Here is a 12,474-nt window from a genome sequence, read left to right on the forward strand (position 1 = left end):
AAATTGATCGGAAAAGTGAGACAGCAATTGTTGTAGGACGATTCATTTAGCGATTCCCAAGTGGAGGAATATTTTTTGAATGGAGAGCACACCGTTGTAGCCACTGTGTATAATCTGTAACGGTGCCTGCAGAAGAGGAACGATGTCACCGTTTTGGACTGGTAAATTCTTCTCATGCTAATGCCCTTGTTTGAAATTAATAATATAAAATATTATTTGTGATTTATTTTAATTTTAGAAGCAATATATAAAAATGTAATGAAAAGTGATGAAATGCGTCTGCCGCCCCACCCCAACCCACATGAAATAGCCAATTTGAGGCTGTTGAGGGGAGGGCAGGCCCAAAACAATGGCCAAAGTGAAATGGAGACAGTAGATACAGCTGGTCTGTTGTAATATAATAAAGACAGTAGATCTAGCTGGTCTGTCATAATATAATAGAGACAGTAGATCTAGCAGGTCTATAATAATATATTCAACCTCATGTTCCCTGTACTCATTATATCTGTTTATTACACCTTAGCAGCACAATATTGTGTAGAGCTTTGGCAAAGTGGGTGATGTTATATCCTTCCTGTTTGGCCCTGTCCGGGGGTCTCATCGGATGGGGCTACAGCGTCTCCTGACCCCTCCTGTCTCAGCCTCCAGTATTTATGCTGCAGTAGTTTGTGTCGGGGGGCTAGGGTCAGTTTGTTATATCTGGAGTACTTCTTCTGTCTTATCCGGTGTCCTGTGTGAATTTAAGTATGCTCTCTCTAATTCTCTCTTTCTCGGAGGACCTGAGCCCTAGGACCATGTGTCAGGACTACCTGCCATGATGACTCCTTGCTGTCCCCAGTCCACCTGGCCTTGCTGCTGTTCCAGTTTCAACTGTTCTGCCTGCGGCTATGGAACCCTAAACTGTTCATATTTACTCTTGAGGTGCTGTCCTGTTGCATCCTCTACAACTACTGTGATTATTATTATTTGACCCTGCTGGTCACGTTTGAAAATCTCGGCCATGTTCTGTTATAATCTCCACCCGGCACAGCCAGAAGAGGACTGGCCACCCCTCATAGCCTGGTTCCTCTCTAGGTTTCTTCCTGGGTTTTGGCCTTTCTAGGGAGTTTTTCCTAGCCACCGTGCTTCTACACCTGCATTGCTTGCTGAGGGTCTTCCAAATATTGAAAGTGTGTAAATAGTTACCCATGTTATTTTGTAAATGTATATATTTTTTTCTCAATTTTTTTGGGGGGTGTGTTAGAATACATTTTGGCATTTTGAATATAGTTATTTGTTTCAAAACGTATACCTTCCCCAATTTGGCCACGTGGGTACATTTGGGCTACTTGTGTGGGCCACCTGGGTGACTTCATGATAAATGTCATGTAGCACACTCATTTTGGAAGTTATCATTCTGAAACTTTGCACAGGTACTGTTGCCCTCTTATATTTTTCACTGAAATTGTCCCCATCATCCTATCTGAAGGTTTGTTTTATCTTGTTCATTTTAAAGATGATACAACAATAAAAAGAAAAAACGTATGTTGTTTTTCATTGTATTATCTAAACCAGATCTATTGTGTTATATTCTCCTACATTCAATTCACATTTACACAAACTTGTGCGCAAAGCTGTCATAAAGGCAAAGGGTGGCTCTGGGGAAGAATCTCAAATCTCAAATATATTTTGATTTGTTTAACCCTTTTTGGGTTACTACATGATTCCATACGTGTCATTTCATAGTTTTGATGTCTTCACTACTATTCTAAAATGTAGAAAATAGTTCAAATAAAGAAAAAACCTTGAATGAGTAGGTTTGTCCAAGCTTTTGACTGGTACTGTAATTACAGCCATTTTGTTTCTTACTTTCTCGGACTGAAAATATATTTTACTGAAAAAAACTCCTTTGTTTAGGAAAAACATTACCTATTCCCTCAACCCTTGCTCTCTTTACTTGAAATATATATGTATGTATTGCATACACGTGACCAATAGGTCCTGACATATATCATCATCACATCAATAAATTGGTTATAACAAACTCCCAACACGTGAAAAAGAACAAGGGAATGTTTACTGGTTGCTCAGGAGGGAAAGGGGAAGTCAGATGTGTGGAAGACATTTGATTTAATTGTGAAAACTAATGGAGTCTACTTCCGGCGCCGACAGAGATGGCCGCCTCGCTCGCGTTCCTAGGAAACTATGCAGTTTTTTGTTTTTTTACGTGTTATTTCTTACACTAGTACCCCTGGTCATCTTAGGTTTCATTACATACAGCCGAGAAGAACTACTGAATATAAGATCAGCGTCAACTCACCATCAGTACGACCAAGAATATGTTTTTCGATGCGGATCCTGTGTTCTGCCTTACAACCAGTGTAACGGAGCGGATTACATGCAGCGACCCAAAAACGACTCAGAAAAAGAGGGAAACGAAGCGGTCTTCTGGTCAGACTCCGGAGACGGGCACATCGTGCACCACTCCCTAGCATTCTTCTTGCCAATGTCCAGTCTCTTGACAACAAGGTTGATGAAATCCGAGCAAGGGTAGCATTCCAGAGGGACATCAGAGACTGTAACGTTCTCTGCTTCACGGAAACATGGCTAACTGGAGAGACGCAATCCGAAGCGGTGCAGCCAGCGGGTTTCTCCACGCATCGCGCCGACAGAAACGAACATCTTTCTGGTAAGAAGAGGGGCGGGGGCGTATGCCTTATGGCCAACATGACATGGTGTGATGAAAGAAACATACAGGAACTCAAATCCTTCTGTTCACCTGATTTAGAATTCCTCACAATCAAATGTAGACCGCATTATCTACCAAGAGAATTCTCTTCGATTATAATCACAGCCGTATATATCTCCCCCAAGCAGACACATCGATGGCTCTGAACGAACTTTATTTAACTCTCTGCAAACTGGAAACGATTTATCCGGAGGCTGCATTCATTGTAGCTGGGGATTTTAACAAGGCTAATCTGAAAACAAGACTCCCTAAATTTTATCAGCATATCGATTGCGCAACCAGGGGTGGAAAGACCCTGGATCATTGTTACTCTAACTTCCGCGACGCATATAAGGCCCCGCCCCGCCCCCCTTTCGGAAAAGCTGACCACGACTCCATTTTGTTGATCCCTGCCTACAGACAGAAACTAAAACAAGAAGCTCCCACGCTGAGGTCTGTCCAACGCTGGTCCGACCAAGCTGACTCCACACTCCAAGACTGCTTCCATCACGTGGACTGGGAGATGTTTCGTATTGCGTCAGACAACAACATTGACGAATACGCTGATTCGTGTGCGAGTTCATTAGAACGTGCGTTGAAGATGTCGTTCCCATAGCAACGATTAAAACATTCCCTAACCAGAAACCGTGGATTGATGGCAGCATTCGTGTGGAACTGAAGGCGCGAACCACTGCTTTTAATCAGGGCAAGGTGTCTGGTAACATGACTGAAAAAACAGTGCAGCTATTCCCTCCGCAAGGCTATCAAACAAGCTAAGCGCCAGTACAGAGACAAAGTAGAATCTCAATTCAACGGCTCAGACACAAGAGGCATGTGGCAGGTTCTACAGTCAATCACGGACTACAGGAAGAAACCCAGCCCAGTCACGGACCAGGAGGTCTTGCTCCCAGGCAGACTAAATAACTTTTTTGCCCGCTTTGAGGTCAATACAGTGCCACTGACACGGCCTGCAACGAAAACATGCGGTCTCTCCTTCACTGCAGCCGAGGTGAGTAAGACATTTAAACGTGTTAACCCTCGCAAGGCTGCAGGCCCAGACGGCATCCCCAGCCGCGCCCTCAGAGCATGCGCAGACCAGCTGGCCGGTGTGTTTACGGACATATTCAACCAATCCCTATACCAGTCTGCTGTTCCCACATGCTTCAAGAGGGCCACCATTGTTCCTGTTCCCAAGAAAGCTAAGGTAACTGAGCTAAACGACTACCGCCCGTAGCACTCACATCCGTCATCACGAAGTGCTTTGAGAGACTAGTCAAGGACCATATCACCTCCACCCTACCTGACACCCTTGACCCACTTCAATTTGCTTACCGCCCAAATAGGTCCACAGACGATGCAATCTCAACCACACTGCACACTGCCCTAACCCATCTGGACAAGAGGAATACCTATGTGAGAATGCTGTTCATCGACTACAGCTCGGCATTCAACACCATAGAACCCTCCAAGCTCGTCATCAAGCTCGAGACCCTGGGTCTCGACCCCGCCCTGTGCAACTGGGTACTGGACTTCCTGACGGGCCGCCCCCAGGTGGTGAGGGTAGGCAACAACATCTCCTCCCCGCTGATCCTCAACACTGGGGCCCCACAAGGGTGCGTTCTGAGCCCTCTCCTGTACTCCCTGTTCACCCACGACTGCGTGGCCACGCACGCCTCCAACTCAATCATCAAGTTTGCGGACGACACAACAGTGGTAGGCTTGATTACCAACAACGACGAGACGGCCTACAGGGAGGAGGTGAGGGCCCTCGGAGTGTGGTGTCAGGAAAATAACCTCACACTCAACGTCAACAAAACTAAGGAGATGATTGTGGACTTCAGGAAACAGCAGAGGGAACACCCCCATCCACATCGATGGAACAGTAGTGGAGAGGGTAGCAAGTTTTAAGTTCCTCGGCATACACATCACAGACAAACTGAATTGGTCCACTCACACAGACAGCATCGTGAGGAAGGCGCAGCAGCGCCTCTTCAACCTCAGGAGGCTGAAGAAATTCGACTTGTCACCAAAAGCACTCACAAACTTCTACAGATGCACAATCGAGAGCATCCTGGCGGGCTGTATCACCGCCTGGTATGGCAACTGCACCGCCCTCAACCGTAAGGCTCTCCAGAGGGTAGTGAGGTCTGCACAACGCATCACTGGGGGCAAACTACCTGCCCTCCAGGACACCTACACCACCCGATGCTACAGGAAGGCCATAAAGATCATCAAGGACATCAACCACCCGAGCCACTGCCTGTTCACCCCGCTGTCATCCAGAAGGCGAGGTCAGTACAGGTGCATCAAAGCTGGGACCGAGAGACTGAAAAACAGCTTCTATCTCAAGGCCATCAGACTGTTAAACAGCCACCACTAACATTGAGTGGCTACTGCCAACACACTGTCAATGACACTGACTCTACTCCAGCCACTTTAATCATGGGAATTGATGGGAAATGATGTAAATATATCACTAGCCACTTTAAACAATGCTACCTTATATAATGTTACTTACCCTACATTATTCATCTCATATGCATAAGTAGATACTGTACTCTATATCATCGACTGCATCCTTATGTAATACATGTATCACTAGCCACTTTAACTATGCCACTTGGTTTACATACTCATCTCATATGTATATACTGTACCCGATATCATCTACTGTATCTTGCCTATGCTGCTCTGTACCATCACTCATTCATATATCATTATGTACATATTCTTTATCCCCTTACACTGTGTATAAGACAGTAGTTTTTTTGGAATTGTTAGTTAGATTACTTGTTCGTTATTACTGCATTGTCGGAACTAGAAGCACAAGCATTTCGCTACACTCGCATTAACATCTGCTAACCATGTGTATGTGACAAATAAAATTTGATTTGATTTGAGATCCAGAAAAAGGAGGGGATAGGAGCAAGCGCTGTATGCCAAACAGGTGCTGTTATATTAATAATGAATATTTCTGACCATTTGGAACGGTGGAAAAAAACAAAATAAATTGAAGTATTATCTCACGCAAAAATTATAATATAGAAATCCTTTATTACAGCAAAGGCTAAAAACAGTTGCATGCATCGTGAATTGCGGCTTATTTATTGTTTAGGCTAATTTGCCAAAGCTCCCTTTGTTATTTCATTTAAAAAATGCTTGATTGCATTTCAAAGCATGAATGACTCACTTGTATGCTGTGTGATGACATGAACAAATGAATGATTGATATATTGAAATATAGGCCTAAGTAAGTTACGGTACCAAGACTAAACAGGACGTGCTCTTAGGCCTACAGCTTAATACAAGGCTACTACGATAACAAACCTAATATTTATAATGACATCACTTATTATAATGATGATCATAATAATAATTGTAATAACAACAACAAGAAGGAGATCAAGAAAAAGGAGGGTATAGGAGTGAGAGTTGCATGTATATTATGTGTGACAATTTCTGCCAGTTTGGAACAGTGTAAACAACACAAAATAAATAAGTAATACTAGTCTGTTCGAATGAAAACAAATGTAAAGCCTTTTACAACGTAGCAAAGAATAAAAACAGCCAAATTTGTGAAATTGCTTTATCCGACATTTTGCGGTTGCGTGAGGCTTGGTGCTCCCGGAATCAGTGGGGTATTAAACAAACACTCAAACTAGCAACAGAAGCACGATCTGTCTTTTTTCTGTAGATATCTATCTATATATATATATATATATCACACACACATATATAGATATATATAAAATATATACAGTGGGGCAAAAAAGTATTTAGTCAGCCACCATGCTGATTGTGCAAGTTCTCCCACTTAAAAAGATGAGGCCTGTAATTTTCATCATAGATACACTTCAACTATGAAAGACAAAATGAGAAAAAAATATCCAGAAAATCACATTGTAGGATTTTTAATGAATTTATCTGCAAATTATGGTGGAAAATAAGTATTTGGTCAATAACAAAAGTTTCTCAATACTTTGTTATATACCCTTTGTTGGCAATGACAGAGGTCAAATGTTTTCTGTAAGTCTTCACAAGGTTTTCACACACTGTTGCTGGTATTTTGGCCCATTCCTCCATGCAGATCTCCTCTAGAGCAGTGATGTTTTGGGGCTGTTGCTGGGCAACACGGACATTCAACTCCCTCCAAAGATTTTCTATGGGGTTGAGATCTGGAGACTGGCTAGGCCACTCCAGGACCTTAAAATGCTTCTTACGAAGCCACTGGCGGTGTTGCCCGGGCGGTGTGTTTGGGATCATTGTCATGCTGAAAGACCCAGCCACGTTTCATCTTCAATGCCCTTGCTGATGGAGGGAGGTTTTCACTCAAAATCTCACGATACATGGCCCCATTCATTCTTTCCTTTACACGGATCAGTCGTCCTGGTCCCTTTGCAGAAAAGCAGCCCCAAAGCATAATGTTTCCACCCCCATGCTTCACAGTAGGTATGGTGTTCTTTGGATGCAACTCAGCATTCTTTGTCCTCCAAACACAACGAGTTGAGTTTTTAACCAAAAAGTTATATTTTGGTTTCATCTGACCATATGACATTCTCCCAATCTTCTTCTGGATCATCCAAATGCTATCTAACAAACTTCAGACGGGCCTGGACATGTACTGGCTTAAGCAGGGGGACACGTCTGGCACTGCAGGATTTGAGTCCCTGGCGGCGTAGTGTGTTACTGATGGTAGGCTGTGTTACTTTGGTCCCAGCTCTATGCAGGTCATTCACTAGGTCCTCCCGTGTGGTTCTGGGATTTTTGCTCACTGTTCTTGTGATCATTTTGACCACACGGGGTGAGATCTTGCGTGGAGCCCCGGATCGAGGGAGATTATCAGTGGTCTTGTATGTCTTCCATTTCCTAATAATTGCTCCCACAGTTGATTTCTTCAAACCAAGCTGCTTACCTATTGCAGATTTAGTCTTCCCAGCCTGGTGCAGGTCTACAATTTTGTTTCTGGTGTCCTTTGACAGCTCTTTGGTCTTGGCCATAGTGGAGTTTGGAGTGTGACTGTTTGAGGTTGTGGACAGGTGTCTTTTATACTGAAAACAAGTTCAAACAGGTGCTATTAATACAGGTAACGAGTGGAGGACAGAGGAGCCTCTTAAAGACGAAGTTACAGGTCTGTGAGAGCCAGAAATCTTGCTTGTTTGTAGGTGACCAAATACTTATTTTCCACCATAATTTGCAAATAAATTCATAAAAAAATCCTACAATGTGATTTTCTGGATTTTTTTTCTCATTTTGTCTGTCATAGTTGATGTGATGAAAATTACAGGCCTCTCATCTTTTTAAGTGGGAGAACTTGCAGAGTTGGTGGCTGACTAAATACTTTTTTGCCCCACTGTGTGTGTGTGTGTGTGTGTATATACACAGTGCCTTGCGAAAGTATTCGGCCCCTTGATCTTTGCGACCTTTTGCCACATTTCAGGCTTCAAACATAAAGATATAAAACTGTATTTTTTTGTGAAGAATCAACAAGTGGGACACAATCATGAAGTGGAACGACATTTATTGGATATTTCAAACCTTTTTAACAAATCCAAAACTGAAAAATTGGGCGTGCAAAATTATTCAGCCCCCTTAAGTTAATACTTTGTAGCGCCACCTTTTGCTGCGATTACAGCTGTAAGTCGCTTGGGGTATGTCTCTATCAGTTTTGCACATCGAGAGACTGAAATTTTCCCCCATTCCTCCTTGCAAAACAGCTCGAGCCCAGTGAGGTTGGATGGAGAGCATTTGTGAACAGCAGTTTTCAGTTCTTTCCACAGATTCTCGATTGGATTCAGGTCTGGACTTTGACTTGGCCATTCTAACACCTGGATATGTTTATTTTTGAACCATTCCATTGTAGATTTTGCTTTATGTTTTGGATCATTGTCTTGTTGGAAGACAAATCTCCGTCCCAGTCTCAGGTCTTTTGCAGACTCCATCAGGTTTTCTTCCAGAATGGTCCTGTATTTGGCTCCATCCATCTTCCTATCAATTTGAACCATCTTCCCTGTCCCTGCTGAAGAAAAGCAGGCCCAAACCATGATGCTGCCACCACCATGTTTGACAGTGGGGATGGTGTGTTCAGGGTGATGAGCTGTGTTGCTTTTACGCCAAACATAACGTTTTGCATTGTTGCCAAAAAGTTCAATTTTGGTTTCATCTGACCAGAGCACCTTCTTCCACATGTTTCGTGTGTCTGCCAGGTGACTTGTGGCAAACTTTAAACGGCACTTTATGGATATCTTTAAGAAATGGCTTTCTTCTTGCCACTCTTCCATAAAGGCCAGATTTGTGCAATATATGACTGATTGTTGTCCTATGGACAGAGTCTCCCACCTCAGCTGTAGATCTCTGCAGTTCATCCAGAGTGATCATGGGCCTCTTGGCTGCATCTCTGATCAGTCTTCTCCTTGTATGAGCTGAAAGTTTAGAGGGACGGCCAGGTCTTGGTAGATTTGCAGTGGTCTGATACTCCTTCCATTTCAATATTATCGCTTGCACAGTGCTCCTTGGGATGTTTAAAGCTTGGAAATCTTTTTGTATCCAAATCCGGCTTTAAACTTCTTCACAAAAGTATCTCGGACCTGCCTGGTGTGTTCCTTGTTCTTCATGATGCTCTCTGCGCTTTTAACGGACCTCTGAGACTATCACAGTGCAGGTGCATTTATACGGAGACTTGATTACACACAGGTGGATTGTATTTATCATCATTAGTCATTTAGGTCAACATTGGATCATTCAGAGATCCTCACTGAACTTCTGGAGAGAGTTTGCTGCACTGAAAGTAAAGGGGTGAATAATTTTGCACGCCCAATTATTCAGTTTTTGATTTGTTAAAAAAGTTTGAAATATCCAATAAATGTCGTTCCCTTTCATGATTGTGTCCCACTTGTTGTTGATTCTTCACAAAAAATAGTTTTATATCTTTATGTTTGAAGCCTGAAATGTGGCAAAAGGTCGCAAAGTTCAAGGGGGCCGAATACTTTCGCAAGGCACTGTATATATATATATATATATAATATATGGATGATTTATAAAGCCAGGCACATTTAACTGTTAGGCTATGATTATAGACCTAATTAAGTTGGTGTTTCCTCTCTCCTCAACTTTCTTAGACAATTAAGGCAAGGGTCGTTTCCTCGTCTCCTCACTCCGCTGTTGCCTCCTCCGCATTGTTCTCAATACCAATGTACTGGTTCGTTATAACTTCGTTATAACTTCGTTATTATGCACATAAATAGCCACATTTAGGGAAAGATGCCAATTCAATGGCGCACTGAAGATTACGTTTCAGATCCTCGGACAGCGACCGTTAACGCGGTAGAAAATGCATTTTTTAAATAAAATAATATATTTATTAGTGTTGCACCATTATTCTTATATAATATACCCATTTACAATTTCAGTAGAACGTCTTAGAGTGTGCCATCCCCGTGGCCTCCGCAATGGATTAGTCCACTGAGACAGGTGCGAATCAGACCGGTGACTTGTGCACCATGAACAAAAATAGATTTGAGACTGCTTGACTAAAGAAATCTCACGTCAACCAAAATTCTATCGACCAAACAATCGACCAGTTGACTAAATGGGGTCAGCACAAGTGGACATTTTTAAGGCCTTCCTCTGACACCATCTGGTATAAAGATCCTGGATGGCAGGGAGCTTGGTCTCAGTGATGTACTGGGCCGTATGCACTACCCTCTGTAGCGCCTTCCGGTCGGATGCCAAGCAGTTGCCACACCAAGCGGTCATGCAGCCAGTCAAGATGCTCTCAGTGGTGCAGCTGTAGAGGCCCATGCCAAATCTTTTCAGCCTCCTGAGGGGGAAGAAGTGTAGTCGTGCCCTCTTCACAACTTGATGAACAATGATAGGTCTTTAGTGATGTGGACACTAAAGAACTTGAAGTGCTCGACCTGCTCCACCACAGCCCCGTCGATGTAAATGGAGGCGTGTTCGCCCCTCCGTTAACCTGTAGTCCACGATCAACTCTTTTGTCTTGCTGACGTTGAGGGAGAGGTTCTTGTCCAGGCACCACACTGCCAGGTCTCTGATCTCCCTGTAGGCCGTCTCATCGTCATCGGTGATCAGGCCTAACACCGTAGTGTTGTCGGCAAACTAAATGATGGTGTTAGAGTCGTGCACGCCCACGCATTCGTGGGTGAACATGGAGTATAGTCATTTTAGACAGGTTACCTTGGCGTTCCAGGGTACAGGGACTATGGTGGTTTACTTGAAACATGTAGGTATAACAGACTGGGTCAGGGAGAGGTTGACCTGCTTAAAGGTCTTACTCACGTCACCTATGGAGCGAGTAATCACAGTTGTCTGGAAAAGCTGGTGCTGTCACATGGTTCAGTTTTGCTTGCCTCGAAGCGAGCATAGAAGGCATTTCATTCGTCTGGTAGGTTCACTTCACTGGGCAGCTTGTGGCTGGGTTTCTCTTTGTAATCCGTGATAGTTTGCAAGCCCTGCTACATCCTACAAGTGTCAGAGCTGCTGTTGTAGGATTTGATCTTAGTCTGTATTGAAGCTTTTCCTGTTTGATGGTTCGTCAGAGGGCATAGCGGGATTTCTTCTAAGGGTCCGGATTAGTGTCCCACTCCTTGAAAGCGGCAGCTCTAGCCTTTAGTTAGGTGTGGATGTTGCCTGTAATCCATGGCTTCTGGTTGGGATATGTACATACGGTTACTGTAGGGACGACGTTATCGACGCACTTATTAATGAAGCCGGTGACTGATGTGGTAAACTCCTCAAAGACATTGGATGAGTCCCGGAACATATTCCAGTTATTGCTAACGAAACAAGTCCTGTCGTTTAGCATCCGCTTCATGGGACCACTTCCGTATTGAGCATGTCACTGGTACGTCCTGTTTGAGTTTTTGCTTGTAAACAGGAATCAGAAGGATAGAGTTATGGTCAGATTTTCCAAATGGAGGGCAAGGAAAGCTTTGTATGCATCTCTGTGTGTGGAGTAAAGGTGATTTAGGGTTTATTTGCCTCTTGTTGCACAGGTGACATGCTAGTAAAAATTCGCCAAGACAGATTTCAGGCCGCTAGAAGGGCCGCCTCAAGATGAGTATTTTCTTGTTTGCTTATGGCCCTATACAGATCGTTGAGTGTTGTCTTAGTGCCAGCATCGGTTTGTGGTGGTAAATAGACCGTTACAAAAAAATATAGACGAAAACTTGGTCAATAGTATGGTCTACAACTTATCGAGACTTCCTTAATATTAGAGATCGCCAACCAGCTGTTAACAAGAGACACACACCTCCCCCCTTGAGCTTACTGCCGTTTTGTCCTGCCGATACATAGAAAAAACAGCTCAATGTGAATTATCATGTCCTCGTTCAGCCAAGTTTCAGGGAAACATAGGACATTTCAGGTCCCGTTGATAGGATAGTCTTGAATGGCGCTTGTCCAGTTCGTTCTCCAGTGATTGTACCTTCGCCAATAGAACAGAGGGGGTTTATTTACTCTCCGCCGTAGTTTCATCAGGGTGCCCAGCACGTCGGCCTCTATATCGCCATCTCTTTCTCTTCAGAGTGTCGGGGATAAGGGCCTTGTCCGGGGTTAGCAGTATGTTGTGTTCTGCAGACTCGTTGAAGTAGAAATCTTAATCCAAATGGAGCTTAGTTATCGCTGTTCTGATGTCCAGAAGCTCTTTTCAGTCATAGACAATGATGTCCGAAACATTATGCGCCAAAGAAAAGATAAGCAAAAAAAAAAAGCAGCGTTTACTGTGAATGTGATCTCCACAAACGCGGGAA

At 43.5% G+C, this 12,474-nt stretch overlaps 1 protein-coding gene across 1 annotated transcript in view; it reads right to left on the reverse strand.

Annotated features, from left to right (window-relative positions):
* Positions 1–12,474, reverse strand: part of LOC112242611 (mediator of RNA polymerase II transcription subunit 14-like) — a 50,966-nt gene that overhangs the window by 6,265 nt on the left and 32,227 nt on the right. The gene's annotated exons all lie outside the window — the stretch shown is intronic.

This window comes from Oncorhynchus tshawytscha, linkage group LG03 (genome assembly GCF_018296145.1).
Source record: "Oncorhynchus tshawytscha isolate Ot180627B linkage group LG03, Otsh_v2.0, whole genome shotgun sequence".
In the NCBI taxonomy this organism is placed as follows: Eukaryota; Metazoa; Chordata; class Actinopteri; order Salmoniformes; family Salmonidae; genus Oncorhynchus; species Oncorhynchus tshawytscha.